Here is a 17,428-nt window from a genome sequence, read left to right as displayed (position 1 = left end):
ATTCAGATCACTTTTGTGTTGTGGTATGCCCTAAGACCTTCTATCCTATTTACTCGGCATTCATTTTAAATAAATGTATTATATTTTTTATTACATATGCACTTTCAAGGCTGGGCTATACATACGTACTAACAAAATGGGTAAAACACATGAAAATTAGCTCTTTAGATGCATTTTCTAGCGATTGTAGAACACAATGGTGGAAACTAACCCCTTAGAAATCAATGATCCTATTTTTAACTCATTTTTTAGACGTTCGTTAGCAGTTGAAAAATGCATTAACAGTGGATAGATGTGAACAAATCTATAGGTCCTCTAAATCTGAAACACAAGTTGTCTTATGTAAAAGAATTGCTAGTAACAGTCATAAAAATATATGTAGAGATCCCTGGATGGTGTCACTCCTGAAGATATTTGAAATATTGTACAAACTTTTCAGATTGGGTCACCCTGAAGGTTATGTAATAATCCACTTCTAGAAGTCTATTTCGCAACTTTAAAGGAACACTAAAAACATTTCTCAAAATTGGAATGGAAATCTGCTGTAGAAAAAACATTGTGTTGTTTTTTTTCACTCTCAGCCCAACACTATATCTACCGTCCTGTGTCAGACTAGATATGAGCATCTGGTTTCACTCCATAAAGGGAGCAGGTAAGCAACATGGAATCTCTAGGGCCCTGTTATTTGTGCAGTCATTTACTTCAATGGACCTCTTCCACAGTAGGTGGGATCAATTCCAACCTCACTGAGACAGGACAATAGATCATACTTGACTACTCTCTCGGACTTTCCGGGAGGTTCTCGAACTTCAGGGGGTTCTCCCGGATGAGTAGGAACCCTCCCAGATCTCGGAGGAGGTGGGGCTAAATGATACGAGTCACAAAATCCCCCCCTTCCCCACTATGCATCGTGAATCTTGGCATTCCATAGAAGAGAGCGGGGCCATGATGATGTAATGTCAACCAGAGCGGAAGTTGTAAAAGTTGGCAAGTATGCCATAGATGCAAGGTAACTTGGGGTGTTTGCATCATCCCTTTGGTAGAGGTAAATATTATTTAAATCATATCAATTGAAAAAAATAATCCAAACTGTGCAATTTATATTATATTTTATTGCCAGGTTTCTTATACTGGTCTTTTCAAATTTCCTGGGGTGGGAATTGTTTTATTGAGCAGAGGACACATCAGGTATACCATCCCTTTAATGTGTTGTTTAATATTGAATATACTGAGCTTCCCAGTGTTGTTTCATTAGGGGGAGGGATTGGGAGGGGGTGAGGCGACTCGGACATTATTTTCACGATTGATTTTTATGCTTCTGGTCTGTATTTTGGCTAGTCTGTATGTCTCACTGTCAATACTGATTTCCATAAATTAGTGTGTTGGGCTGTGACTAAGAGGAGGAATGCAAAAACAAAGCACTTAATACTGTTATTTACAGTCAGTGAGTGGCGACTCATTTGTGTGTCACATTACCAGGCTGGATATGTCACGAGGATTCAGAAGTCTTCTCTATGCAGTGAGGATGATGCATGGACTGTAGGTTAATGAAAATAGAGTAACAAGCTAAGATCTGGCTTTGTTTGTAAATCTAGTACAAAAGAAGGAGCAGTGAAGCAAAGTAGAGCAACAGGCATATAGCAAAGAGTTAACCAATTTTAACACTGATGTGGGGGAGCAGGGGGAGCAAGGGGACCCCGCCCCACACACACACACCACCCTTCCCCCGGGAAAAATGCAGTTTACTCAATTTATCAATCACGATCAACACACACAGGTGCACTAATTTTTATTAATAATGTTGTACCGATTACCATACAGTGGATATTTTGAAAAGTCGCCACTCCACTATAATCTCCCCTATATAAATGAGGGGGGATCTTATTCTGGGCTGTTTGGTTATATGCTTCTATCAGGTCCCCACAACGAAGGTCCTGATGCGTGAATAGGATGCAAGCTGAGCTCTACGTTGGCCATGCCTACTGATCGATACTATTGGCGGTCTGACATACAGCCTACTCGTGCACTGGATCCTCCATTGTGGGGGACCTGATAAGATTCTTGAACCCCAACAGAGTAGGGGGTCTTTTGGGGGCAGCCCCCCCTAATTCCGGTAAGGACTTTCTTTTCAAACTTTCTACTATAAAAGGTTGCCTTAGGCTTAACACTGCTATAAACTGAATTATGTGGGATGTGTGTTAACAAGTGCAACAGCATTTAAAAGGGTTGAAAACCTCTAACACAATATCAAAATTGTGTATGATTTTCTAATAAAGCAGTTTACAATGTTCGACTACAATTCATCTTACACATTCTTATTTTTTAAATGTAGAGTCTGCCATTGTGAACAGTTATGATAGCTGAATTTGTCACCCCGTTTTCTTGCGGGTTCTCCGTAGTGTATTCACTGTGGGGAAAAGCATTTATGTTAACAAGCTCTAATAGTGTGATAATAGTGTGCATATTATAGTGTTAATATCAGTGAACAGAGATGTCATTAAATATAATTGGCAGGTAGTGACATTAGCACTTCAATATTTAATATTAGAGCCATTGTTACAACTCAGATTATATGGAATATAATTATCCCCCTAACTATACTAAACGCTGGTTGAATGGTGCAATAGGTTTGAAATTTATAGTGTTTTTAACCATTTCCAGCTTCAGCTGAATCCTTAGGATTCTGTCAACAAAATCCAAGATCTGATTTCACTGCGATTTTACAGCACCTTACATTAGGATTTAATCCTTTACGCCGCACCCGATTCATTTTAATATGCAAATTAGGGTTCAAATTAATTTCAGTGTTCAGTATTCGGGTGAATCCTAAATAAAGGAATTAAAATTATAATACTATACAATTTTTCTCCAATTCCTCCATTTAATTTTCACGTACACCTAAATAATTACTGCTTATATCTTCTCCGTCTATACAAGTACGCAGCGTCAATGAAGAAAACAGAAAACGAAATAATTGGTTACAAAAACTTTTCCAGATCTCTCCAAATGTCCTTTTTTTTGGGGAGGAATGCGCCCTACGGTATCAACAACTACCAACCGGTGCGTTGCAATACAGCGCTATGTCACACTATGTCTCTATGTCACACTAGTGTGCATGTACCATTGTGATGTAGAGTTGCTGTGTAAATGTACAATCATATCACTTAACAAAAGTTTGCTTTTAAAAAGTATTAATTTGTTCATGATTTTGTATTTCTTAATGTGGATATTTAAACATTAAAGATAATCACGTGGAAGGTGACAACAAGTTTGTCACGTACACACTGCGGAGACAGACGTTTTGTGGGACAAACCAATATTTATACAGCCTATCACTTCACTATGAACTGGTGACGTCACTTAGGCACGAGGCTTATACCTCAGTTGGATATTCGTTCAGCGCATGAAACGGCTGCCACCACTGTGTACAGGTGGTTGGTAAATTTACTTATATATATATATATATAGCACTACTAATTCCGCAGCGCTGCACAGAGAATATTTGTCACTCACATCAGACCCTGCCCCATTCATCATCATCACCAGTTATTTATATAGCGCCACTGATTCCGCAGCGCTTACAGTCTAAATTCCCTTACACACACAGACTATGGTCAATTTAATAGCAGCCAATTAACCTACTAGTATGTTTTTGGAGTGTGGGAGAAAACCGGAGCACCCGTAAGAAACCCACGCAAACACGGGTAGAACATACAAACACCACACAGATAAGGCCATGGTCGGGAATCGAACTCCTGACCCCAGTGCTGAGAGGCAGAAGTGCTAACCACTGAGCCACCGTGCTGCCCAAATCCACACTGACATACAAATTATGACAATAGAATATTTTATATCATTCGAATCAATGTTTAACGTAAAAAAGATGATCCTTCCAGTAACTATTTGTTATCATCAGAAAAACAGTTACAATATTGTAGCGAAAACATCATCGAAACCCACAAATATAAAAATACAACACATGAAACAAATGTTACAAAGTAAAATCACTGTTCAAAAACAGATACTTAAAATTCAATGAAAACTTTTGTTTTAAAAACAAAAAGTGTTCATTGAAATCACACAAACAAGCGAAATCAGGTTTATTTCCCCTTAACCTACATTTACATGCTCAGCAACAATACAGCAGTAATTAAAATAAAAGAAAAAGAAATTCCACCCATCACTAGCTGTCTGGAAATAAAAGAAAGATTGAACTTGTAGTGCTTACTGTGGACAGTGGATTAGTCAGGAAGTAGCCATGATGCTTTTCCCATATAGTGCAGGCACAGCACTCCAAAAGAAGCCGAGATAGGTCTTCAGTTAGGAAGGAAGGATAAAGGGACACATACTATTATGTCCTCCTTTTTCTGACCTCAGGAGGTCAGCAGATGTCTCAGAGAATGTTATAGTAAAGGCATAGCAGCAGAAGCCATTTATAATGATGTGCTTGTTTCAACAAGCATCTAGTTAACGCAAGCTGCTTCTTTTCTCCTCCATGTATCTTCCTGCCTCTCTCTCTCTCTCACTCAGAACATGGCTGTCTTATTCAGAGATTAGCAATTATTGTAATGAGACACTGTCGGATGAGGGTCAAATAGTGCTTCCTGCAGTTTACACATCTTGATTTCCTGGTAAACAGACTGAAAGGCAGGTGGAGCACTAGGATTAGCTGGGAAGAGATGGTGCTGGCATCAGCAGAACTAAGCTAGGTGAAGAAGTAGACGTTCTTACTAGATTGCACCATTCAATTCAGAGGAAAACAATGTACAAGGATGAGGCAGCAAGAGGGTGTTTTCAGGACATTGCAAGACAATTGTCACACAATGTACTGTACATTGTCTGTGTATCTACCACACATAGGACCAAGTAAATCTGACACTGATATAACAAGTAGGTGTGTTTTCTGACAGTGTTAGGGCAGGAAAGACTACACAAATCTAGATAGAAGAAGATGCTTATGCAAATGTCAACACAGAGTCCAAAAAGACTGCAGGTATACCTTGTAATTGCTTGCTCAATGATGTTCGCCTGACTAAAGAATTTGATTGATTGATTGATAGTGTAATGATGCCCAGGGAAGGGCTGACAACTTTTGGCTTGGATGCTGAACACCAGTTAAATGCCCTGCGTCTCACAGCAGAGCGTCGCTGGAAAAGCAGTAGGGCCAAGCAATTTAATGTAATATTTACATGTTTATATAATATAAAATCAACATTTATATTATATATTAGGTAGAGTTCAAAATCGAATCCCTCTAAGCAAAGGTAGCAAGTTGCCTCCCTGCTCAGTTTTATGGATCTCTGAACAACCTTCAACAATACAAATGATGCAACTACCTTTTGCAAACTTTTCCACCCCTGAGCTATTTTATTTTAACCCCTTCACTGCTGAGCTTTTCTCACCCCTCTGCTGGGTGTTTTTGGGTTGGCCACATTCCAACATCAATATCAGTAGTTCGTTTATGCAGTACCCACACAAATTATACCTTTTTTTTCCCAGAAGACTTTGAATTTTCAGGCAAAGAAAAACTACCCAAATAGACCAAAAAAATATGTGGCTTTTTTTTTTTGCAAATTGAAATTGCAAGAAAGTGAACTAAAAGCAAATGTGTTCATAGGTTTGTGTCTATACATCACAAATAAATACTTTGCGGTTCTTGATTTGGCTTTTCAGCATTCCAAAAGAACAAACATCAGGATTCTGCATATAGGTTGTAATAATAAAATCTACACTTGAAAATTAGAATGCTTTTTCTTTTGCTAGTTTACACGGTCTAGAATCAAATGCATAAAATGTATGTAAGCCTAACAAGACATACCATTCTGAAAACAAGACAACTTACAGCCTCAAATGAAACAAACCTCAAGCTTATTAAAACCAAGGTGGGGGGCATCTGGTCAATATAACCCCCAGTATCATAAGATCCATTATAACAGCGATGAGCATCTCAGAATAAGTAATGAAATGGGAATCATCTGAAACCTAAACATATATCTAAAAAAAATAAAAAAATACAACAGGTTTGAATCCCCCCCCCCCCCCCCCAAAAGTTGACAGCGTTTTTCGTGAGGACCATGTGGTCTGTGCACTATTACCGTTACTACAGTAATAGTGGGCATTATTACCGTTAGTACGGTCATTTCAACACTGTTCTCACAGACAACACGGTCAATTGAATTACCCCCTTGGAAAGCAGTTAGCATTCTAAGGGGCATATTCAATTAGCTTTCCCGTTCGCATTAACGCGAAAAGTGCGCTTTATTGCCGGTATTACGGTACCGCAATAGCGTGGATTTTCATACGCAACCCTATGGGCTGCGAACGAAAATCCACGTTATTGCGGTAACGTGGATTAAGTTTCGTGGCTGTTCCGGCGCGATCCCGCGGACCGGAAAGCTAATTGAATATGCCCCTTAGATTGTAAACCTGAGTTTACATTTAGAGGGGAGAAAAGGGGGAGAGGGAAAGGTAGTTGCAAAGAACAGGGCAGTGATTGGGAAGTATAAGAACTCCGGGGAAAAGGAAGTAAGGAAAGGGGAATAGGTATAGAAAAGCAAAGTGTTTTATGAAGGGTAAAAAGTTTAAGTCATGAAAGGTAAGTGGATCTCAGGTTTTTTAAAAGATTTTGCACTTATTAATAATAGCAGTCATGTATTCCATACGGTATAAATACCATATTCAGCAAAAGAGGGGGGAGCTTGTGATTTCCACTCTGCCGCAAGCTGGCTGGCTGATTTGGCGTTTTGTGGCATCAGGAGGTGCTAAAGGGAGTAGAAAGAAATTAGGGGTAAGGGAGCGGTTAAATTGTAGGACACAACTAATAAGGTCTCTCGCAGCAATCCAGTAGGTTATTATCTTGGGACAAGCCACCCACCAAATATGTAGAAACGTAAAAAGACAGAAATATCTCCAGTGAACAAGTGTGTTTCCAAACTAATAAACAAAAATATACTGCAAGGGAACTCTTTTATTATACCTTACTTGTCTATGAAACATTAGCAACTGTATCTCTGTTTAGCAAGTCAATAGATGCAAGAAAACTCTTTAACTGGAAAAGTTAATAGTGTGTTTGTTTTAGACTTAAAAGCCTTAACATATTGATGGGTAAATTGTTTAGAAACTTCAGAAGGGTTCTCAGTCCATAAACATAAAGACTCCAGTAGGAAACATTGTTATAAATATATACTACAGAAACAAAAGTGTATTGTCAATATTAATAATAATTTATATTACTGCAACACCTTTCATCTTAAGGCTATACATTAAGCAACTGAACAATTAGGGAACAAATCACTTCACCACCCTTTATATCCCAAATTGGGGGGGGGGGATGGGGGGCACCATCTACATTAAAAAAAAATCTCCATCCCTCCCAATTTGGATGCATTCATTGTTAAGGTTTGTTGTCTACTTTAGAACAATCCCATCTCACTAACTAATGTTCCGTGTAGCAGTTAAGCAATGGTCCCTGATTGGATGAATGCAGCACCTGTCCAATCAGGTGTCACCTGCACTAAACATCTCCTGTCCATAGCGGTTTGCATGTTCCCAGGTGCTACAGTACAACAAGCTTGTCTTAAGTTCAAATGTGTGGCATGGGTAATGTGCCTGCAATAAGTGCCCTACTACACGCTTATATTAATTAGTGCCACAAAAATACAATATTTCCCAGAGTAAAAAGTGTTGCATAATATAGAAGGTCCAACAGCTTGTTATCCAATCCCACCAGTTTGACTTCAAGTCAAGTTGATGACCAGTCAAATTGCTGCAATCCATATATGATAGGGTGTATCCTATTTAAAAAGACGAGTTCCTCTTCAGTAATACTGTGTTCCCCAATAAAAGTAGCTGAAAAGCTCAGAATATTAAGTCAAGTAGAGGGGAGCGGTTGCTTCTTTGAAGTTTCACTTGATAAATGGGAACTGGATTCTGCATCAAACTACCAAGTAAGTTCAAACAGCATCTATAAGAGCTATATATCAGCCTTAAGGCAGCAGAAAAAATATTGGGTAACACAACTAAGGCTGCGTACACATGAATGTTCACTCCTTCTGGCAAAAAAAGCCCAAACATTTAGGAGTGTTTGTATGTGCTTTTAAATGCAATAAGTACAAGGAGCATAGAAGATTATACAAACGCTGATTAAATACATAATGTATGAGTTTTAATGACCATACATTAAAATATAGGCTAGGGGTGGGGGTAATGATGACCAGTCAAATTAGGAAAACAGCTCAGTTTTCTAACCTTACAAACACAGAGGCCCTAGCCACTCAATTATCTAGAATCTCAAAGAGGACTGATCACATACCAGTTAACGATTAAATGATAATAGCACAACCTTCAGGGAGAAGAACACTGAGAGGCCTATTCTTTATCTAACTTGGCTGGGGACTATTGTCTGCATACAATAATAAGACACTGTAGGGAGTCAGTTAGTGAAACAGAGACTGAAAGGGAAAAAAATGTGTGTGATATATATATATATATATATATATATATATATATATATATATATTTACATTAACAATTATTTATATAGTGTCTACATATTATGCAGTGCTTTACAGAGAATGCTTATAGCCAGAAGAGCTTACAATCTATATCCCCTACCATATGCACATGCTAGGGCTAGTCCTCGAGTAGGATTTCTTTAATACACATGGTTCAGTAATTATCCTGCCTGGTCCCAAAAATCCTGAAATAACCTGTTGAGGGCTGGAGATTAGTACCCCAGCACTAGGTTTAATTTTGTCAGAATTTAGTTGCTTTTTTCCTTTTTAGACAGAAGATATATAAACATAATCTATGTATATATGTTGTATACCTGCTACCATCAGAAGAATACATATGTTTTAGAATGCTCAAATATGAACAATGCTCAAACTGGCTGCAACGTCCCCATGTTCACTGCCCCGAACGATAAATACAGGTTATATATTCAGTAGGAACCAGTGACATCAACAAGGCATATAACTAACTAGTTCATCTCTTGCAGCTACAATGCATGCACTTTGTGATGGATTGACGTCACTGTCTCATATACATTGGAAGAGGAAGTTAGCCCAGCACAATGTAACCTACAAGTGAAGCACAGTTTGAACCATTATTTTTTCATTCAAACTTTTTATACCTAGCAGGGGCGCACGGAGGATTGTCGGGGGGGGGGTTTCTCCCCGCCGACCCAAAAAAAAAAACCAAAAAAAAACCGAGAGAGAGCTGCTGCGCATTCAGCTCTGTTTCGCCAGCGCTGTCCTAAACAGCAGCCACGGCGCTGTTTAAGAAGCGTCTGCGGCGGTGCTGTATACAATACAGCACCGCCGCGGACGCTTCTTTGACAGCGCCGCGGCTGCTGTATAGGACAGTGGCCACTTAGTTAGCGCAGGGGGGGGGGGGTTTCTAGAGACCCCCTGCGTGCGCCACTGCCTAGCGGGACAAAACATTATACTTTAAATCACACCTTGGTCACATTGGGGGGCAGGAAGAACAAAGTTATTTCCAACATATCTGTATGTGAGCTATAGATTTTACTGGATGTGCTCTAATTCATTATGAAAAGATAGTAGTCTGAGGACACACCCCTCCCTTCCCTATTCACTCCAAACGAACTTACATTGTTGCAACAATGTTGCAGCTCTCTGCAAAACAGCTACATTTTGGCGCAGTGTCATTTTCCAGCTAGAAGGAAACATTCCTCCACTGATACTTGGATGAGCTTTTCCCATTAAAGCACCTGTCTAACGCCATTCTTAGCATTGCAGCTAATGAATATAAAACTTGTTCTCTACCATAATGCAGCAGAAATATGAATAATAATGTTGAGAAATCATCTTACTTCCAGCTGAAAGGATATAAACTACATTGAGCACTATTGTGATTTCCTGTGTTTTGTTCTGTTGCACCAGCTTCTGGGGTAATTATTGCTTGGCAACATTAAAACAAAGCTCATTATTTTCACCTCCCTGCTTTTTCTGTCTTCCCACCTAACCATGCTCAGAGAGCACTGGGGGATAGCAATGTTTGCCAATAAAAGACTGGGGAATATGAATATTCAAACCACTGTACGCTCTTTGAATAGTACCGTTACAATTTGCTTTCACAAGTCTATTGTAGCTAATTGGAGAATAAGAAACAGATAAAACAATCCCGTGACCCCCAAACATTCTATAAATGCCAGGGGGAATTGTTTTAAGGATAAGTCCACTTTCCTGCCCTTTTTAATTTTTTTATTTCAGGGGTAAAATGTGTAAATTAGACAAAAATGTTCTGTTTTACACACATAACGCCTAGTAGAAAGTATACAGTACTTATCACTAAAAGAGCTCCGTATGGCTTCCTTCTGCTATCCCGTTATCCTTCCAACGTCATCGGCTTTGAACAAAGTACAGCGAAACCTATTTGTACTATGGAGTCCAAAACCCATGACGCTGGGTTTTTGACAGGCAGACAGAAGTACAGGCGGGCGCGCTGAAGATTGCAAGATCTGTGGGAGAGGTAGGGGCTATGTAAACTCTACTAGAGAGTGTGTATAGCAAACTGTTACAGATAAGATAAAGGTTAAATTAGCAAAATAGAGTCTATTTATTTGGACATTTAATCCTTTCCAAATCCCTAAACCATTGACATCACTGCAAGCCTCAGTGATGTGGGCCTATTTGAAACACTAGCCACCAAATTAAGCTCTGCTTTGTATACTAGCCACCAAAGTAACCTCTGCTTTGTATACTAGTCACCAGAATGGGCTCTGCTTTGTATACTAGTCACCAGAATGGGCTCTGCTTTGTATACTAGCCACCAGAAAGGGCTCTGCTTTGTATACTAGTCACCAGAATGGGATCTGAATTGTATACTAGTCACCAGAATGTGCTCTGAATTGTATACTAGCCACCAAAATAGGCTCTGCATTGTATACCAGCCAAAAGAAAAGGCTCTGCATTGTATACTAGCAACCAGAATGGGCTCTGCATTGTATACTAGCCACCAGAATGGACTATGCTTCGTAGTCACAATGGTAATTTTAATGGAGAAGATCCTCAATTCTTGATACACTCAGAGTAGCAGTATATACAGTCAAAGTTAAATGATACTGATTCAAGTAAGGGACTTGCAATCTACAAATACTCTATATACTGTAAGGGTTTATTATCTGTCACAATATAAAGTTCCCACGTGTGATCAAATTTCTGTAAATTACAGTCCGCGCCTCAATCAATTTGCTTGGGTCCCACAGCATACACAGACTTTGAAAACAAAGCGCTTTCATTTGCAAGAGTCTCATATGCTACGAATGGCATTAATTATGCAATAGTGGTGTATGAAAGATCACTTGCACATCTACAAAACACGTATTTATACAGTATTAAAACACCAGCAGTGCAGAGCATGTTACTGTGTGCAAACCATTCCTTTGCTTTGTACCACTAGTTACGGCAAGCAGCACCAGTATGGTTCAAAATACGGCAAACTGGTGTCAGAAAAGCTGGACTTTGTTTTGGCAGGCAGTGGGACAGCTTGAAAACGCCACCATGGAGGAAGCCATTTTCACGGGAATTCACAAGGAACCAGTGTCATCACAGAGGCCTTAGCAAGCTGAATACTGGTTCATCTCATAAAATGGCTACCTCCGTGAGTGATGCCTCCGCTTTAATAGGAGACAAACAGAACAAAGTAGCATTATAACAAAATAATGTAAAAATATATTTTAAAAAAGACATACATTAACCAAGTAGGTCCTTGCATTTCTTTTATACTGCATGTTATATTTTAATATATTCTACAATGTAATTAAGATTTAAAAATAAAAAAATGAAGAGCACATAGCAAACTTGGCAGGAGGTGGTTAACAAAAGTCCCTTTATAGAGTCCCCCCTATAAGCCCCACACTTCAGAGTCCACCAAATGACTGCTAAGACTTTGTATACATAACAATTAAGGAACATTAAGGAGATCATTGTAAAAATGGGAGCAGTACGTAGCTGGCGTCTAGTAAAAACGCAGGGAAAACAAACCACCTCAGGAGCTTTTCCTCCGGGGAGCCGTATAAATACAATTTGGAATTAGTGCTTCGCCAGGCTCGACACATACACGGGCAGGTGGCCCGTATTTCTTATTAATCACCAAACACAACACAAATTTTACTTTGGCATAAACAGAAAGAGGCCGATGCGGAGAGGATCCCTAATGGGTACTGTGGTCAGAAGAGCATAAATGATCCAGGCCAAAATGACGATGGCAATACATTACTAGTCAGGGATTCGGCTTCCAAATTTACAGCGCTAACATTAATTTGCAGTCTAGTGCCACCAATGATCCCAAACTACTTTATGTGGTAATTTACTTGCCATCAATAATAATTGTTATTATGTTGGCAGACACAAACAAAGCATGGTGCTACCAGTTAATTCATAATCATATCTGTCAGTAAAAGAGGTTACAGGAGAGTCTCTTGCAGATTAGTAATAGGGCGTAATGGTGGCACAGTGGTATGTATTGCAGGGTTTGGCCTTTGAGGAGGATTCCAGGGTGCTATATGTGTGATGGTCTTGTAGGTCTCCTACCACTTATTCTGGTCTACTACAACAAACCAAAAAACACACTCATGCATGCCTCCTAACTGTCCCGTTTCCAGTGTGACAGTCCCAAATTAAGGCCATGTTTGTCCCAGGGTGTGGAAACAATGGTAGGTATCTTCTAGGACAGCTGCTCTGCATAGCAGAACGGATGCAGTGATAGGCAGCCCCCTGGGGGCGTGGCCACAACTCCATTGGGACGTGACCACGCCCCTATTGTGACATGGTCACGCCCCCTGTCCTGCTGGTTAATAGGCTTCTGACTACATTGGCACTGGTTTATGTTTGTGGAAGATAGATTAGATTGCAAGCTCCATTGTGACAGAACGGATGCGCATGAATAAAGTGGTATTACTGTACAGCACTGGTGAATATGTTGGTACTATATAAATAAAAGGGTTGATGAAATATAGAAGTCGTGCAGTTTATTTATCTGTAAGTAAAACAATTCAATTTTCAGCAGTGGTAATAATATAGGAAAGAAGCGACTAGCCTTTGTAAGTGTTTCTTACACAGATCTGCTTTTGTTAGATTTCTGCTCAAGTGTGAGAGCATCAAATAGAAGCAAAAGCCATCTATCTCTTATAGAAAACAGTGGGTTATGTGATGGGGATACTCACATTGAAGAGCTCATTAAGAGATTAAACGCAAAGACTGACAATCTACTATACAGTATAAAGAAAGGTTGTGCTATAGTATAAATCAAGAGCACTGGAGCAGCAAAATTAGCAAGAATATTACTTTTATGTAGTAAGAAATGCAATATCAGCTCTAATTATCCAGTAAATAACGCTACAAATTTGCTTCCGTATAGCAGGGGCAAACGCCGGATTTGTAGAGGGGGGTTTCCACACCACGCTACCAGTGGGCGTGACCAGCATGCTTTGGGGCGTGGCTATAATTTTAGACAGTGCTTGGCTGTTCTCCAACTCTTCCTATCCCCATAATATACATGGGCAATGCTGCCTGTACTACTGTTAGGTGCACTCAGCTCTCTCTTTTCAAGCAGAGCCGTGTGAAGCGGGGGCAGAGCAGGGTCCAGCCACCTCAATTATACAGTGCCCCAGGCTTGGAGGGGGGTTTCCAGGTACTAGGACCCCCCCCCCCCTCCCGCCCTCGGTTTGCCTATAACAGAGTGCATATGGAGGGTAACCGCTCAAGCACTTTGACACCAGATTGGTGCTTCCTCAGGACAGTATTATGGGAGTTGTAGTTCACTGTGATGGATGCCATCGAGGGTATTAACCCCTGCAGGACACACATCTGTGCCCAACTTCGTGGAAAACAAACATAGAAGGTCCAAGAGCTCACAGTTCCTTAAGTGCATCGCCCCATAGCCAACCACAACACAATTATAAAATATATAAAAAAATACATCATGAAAATTATATATTAAAATTCATAGATCATTTGCAGAAATTATACAAAAAACAACAACAACTTACTGAGCCATACAAAGGCTACTAGACCCAAATGTTCATTAAAGCTTTGGGAATGCATACATATATATCCCACCGTTCTAGGTAGTTTTAAATTTGAAATAATGTCACTAATATAGTAATGAATACTATCCATTCCCATAAAGCTTAAGGTTGAGCTATTTATTAAAGGTTGAATTTAATAGATCTGTTGTTTTTTTTCCAACCTAACAATAAAACACAACAGACAAAAATAGCCTGAACGTACCACTCTAACATACTGAGCGATGTATGAAAGGCCTTGTATATTATATATATATAATACGAAAAGAGATATTTGCTAAATGGACTCCTGTGTCTATTTAACCCCTAAAACTTCACATATGTGGAGATTCCCATTTAACTGAAAATATGAAAAGGAATAAAACCATTTTTACTTTTATTTCCTTTCAGGATGCAGACACTTTTTTGTCACACAAAAATGAAAATACTATAATACGTATATGAAATAAATATCAGGTGTTCTAGCAATATATAAGTCAGGAACCACAGCTGTCTAGGATTCCCCATTACTGCATGGACAGGCAACTTTACAATATCACAACAAATTTAAGAACTTTTAACCTCAGCACTGCCATGGAGACTTGCATATGAACTAGCACTTGTATAATTACCTATTTTAGAAAATTAAAAATGGAAGGCAAATATGTGTCTATTGCCTGTAAATAGGACAAGCAATCTGTGTGAGTTTATTGGGTAGAGTCATATAGCTCTCGAAAAGTGTATCCATCATCTTCACACAATGGAGGCAGCCATTTTGTGGGCTGAGCACCAGTTCCTATTGAATGGATAGGCTGCATTACTAGGAATAGGCCCCGCCCACAAAATGGCTGCTTCCACTGTGTGTGAGCAACAAACCTATTATACACATAATGCAGCTCTATGTAAAGGGGAACTGCAAGCACAGCTGCAGAGGTGGTGGATTAGATTAAACAGCAATAACAAAGATGCCAGGATGACAAAATGATGGCTTATAAATATTACTCACATGTGCTAAGCAATACAGGAGAAGGAATGCCTGCATTCAGAGAATTGTGCTCATTTATCTCCACACTTACTGCTCTGATGAGGTAATGGATATGGATGGACAAATGTATAAATAGAATGCAAAAAAGCTCTGTTTAGCTGGCAGTAATGTGATCTGTGACATCGAAAACGTGCAAAGCACAAATGAGAATCCATTTGGGAGACATATCACCTACAATCAATTTCCTAAAGGTCAATACCAAACGGAAAGAAGAGCTTTCTTCCCCCAACCTCAAAGCATTATGGCAATTTGCATATGCAAAAAAATATATATTTCAAGGAGGTGCAGAAACATAGTGGTATGGCGAATTAAAGACATTACCAGCAATCATTAATTCAGCATATTCCACAGGGATATACATAGAGGTTGCAAATAAAATGACAAATGATTAATGAAGAGGTGTTGCAGTCCTTTGATTTTTTATTTTTTTTAAACTTTTATTTTCTCGTTGAGTTTTTCGTGTTGCAGCAAAAAAAAGCGTTCACTGTCCCAAAATGTTATTTGATAATGACCATGGCGGGAGGTGTCCATCCTGTGAGTGGCTGACAGGAGCAACTTTGTTAGATAAGACATTATACTTGAGAATTAAAGGGATGGAAAGCACAGTCGGAAAACAAAAATACAAAGCAATGTCTTTAATAAGAGTGGCAGGAGGGCATGTGCAAGCCAGTAAGTTATCTGGAGGTAGAAACCCCCTTAAATCATTTGTAAAACATGATCTGTAGACCTTATTATGCTAAGTAAAACAAGGGATCTTAATGTTTGAGAGATGCTTTGATTAAATGTTACAGCATGGTAAAGCCAAACAAGTATTCTACTATGCTGTACAGTGATATGGCCCTAGAGAAATTCAGTGCCCCCGGTACAGCAACTTCACGGGGCCCCCCTTATAGTTGAGCATGGTAAAAAGCGTGGCGGCGCAAAACTGTGAGTGGTCGTACAATTGTGGGTGTGGCAGTGCATTGGGGGCGTGTCTAGCAGGTGAAAAGCACTAGGCCACCCTCTTACAGAAAAATGCATTAGTCACACATGCCCCCTCTCTGCCCAGCAGCTATAGTCACACATGCCCCCTCTCTGCCCAGCAGCTATAGTCACACATGCCCCCTCTCTGCCCAGCAGCTATAGTCACACATGCCCCCTCTCTGCCCAGCAGCTATAGTCACACATGCCCCCTCTCTGCCCAGCAGCTATAGTCACACATGCCCCCTCTCTGCCCAACAGCTATAGTCACACATGCCCCCTCTCTGCCCAGCAGCTATAGTCACACATGCCCCCTCTCTGCCCAGCAGCTATAGTCACACATGCCCCCTCTCTGCCCAGCAGCTATAGTTACACATGCCCCCTTCCCAGCACCTTTAGTGACACATGCCCCCTTCCCAGCACCTTTAGTGACACATGCCCCCTCTCCAGCACCTTTAGTCACACATGTCCCCTCTCCAGCACATTTAGTCACACATGCCCCCTCTCCATCACCTTTAGTCACACATGCCCCCTCTCCAGCACCTTTAGTCACACATGCCCCCTCTCCAGCACCTTTAGTCACACATGCCCCCTCTCCAGCACCTTTAGTCACACATGCCCCCTCTCCAGCACCTTTAGTCACACATGCCCCCTCTCCAGCACCTTTAGTCACACATGCCCCCTCTCCAGCACCTTTAGTCACACATGTCCCCTCTCCAGCACCTTTAGTCACACATGCCCCCTCTCCAGCACACCTTCTTCTTACCTTATTCTACACTGCATAACATAAAAGAAAAAATAATAATCCAGGAACACCTCTCTGGTAGGAAGTTAAATCAATGGTTGGACATGGGGCGTGCTGCAACATGCAGCGCACAAGGTAAATTATGTGGGTGTGGTTATGCAAATGAACAGGGAAGACTATAAAAAAAAATGCCACATTTGACCGCCTAGACAGCTGAGCCACAAATCTACATGGTTTAACTAGCCCACAGAACACCAGTGGCAACTATCCTCTGGCCTGATGCCAGGGCCAGGAGCGCTACCATTGAGAGTCTCAGGAATAAAAATATTTCCCGAAAAACTTGATATACCATAAGATGTTTATAGCTCCCAACTGGGTTTAAAATGAGTGGAGGTTTAGCAAATTGTGATCATTCGTGGAAAGGCGTTGGGGCTAACTTTGCCCCAATTTCGTGATTCTAAATGTTGGGGAGGTATGGTTTATTATCGGAAGTTATGCCTCAAATATGCCCCTCAGTAAATGAGCAGTAAGATGCCCAGTAGTAGCAGTAATGTAAACAGCGGTGGTCTATGTTACTGGATATGACATTTGACCACCAATGACTGAACGGCAGTGGGTGTACCCTCGTGTCACTTCCAACGTGACGATG

At 40.3% G+C, this 17,428-nt stretch overlaps 1 protein-coding gene across 22 annotated transcripts in view; it reads right to left on the bottom strand.

Annotated features, from left to right (window-relative positions):
* Nucleotides 1–17,428, bottom strand: part of BAZ2B (bromodomain adjacent to zinc finger domain 2B) — a 217,954-nt gene that overhangs the window by 126,690 nt on the left and 73,836 nt on the right. Inside the window, exon 1 of one of the 22 annotated variants that reach the window (XM_075180791.1) lies at nt 4,229–4,537. The exons of the other annotated variants lie outside the window; for them this stretch is intronic. The gene's annotated coding sequence lies outside the window, so the exon portion shown is untranslated. Of the gene's footprint in view, nt 1–4,228; nt 4,538–17,428 lie in introns of those variants that run through there. 22 annotated transcript variants of the gene reach the window in all.

This window comes from Mixophyes fleayi, chromosome 7 (genome assembly GCF_038048845.1).
Source record: "Mixophyes fleayi isolate aMixFle1 chromosome 7, aMixFle1.hap1, whole genome shotgun sequence".
NCBI lineage: Eukaryota > Metazoa > Chordata > Amphibia > Anura > Limnodynastidae > Mixophyes > Mixophyes fleayi.
Note: the sequence above shows the minus strand (reverse complement) of the source record. Positions and strands in the feature narration are given on the sequence as shown.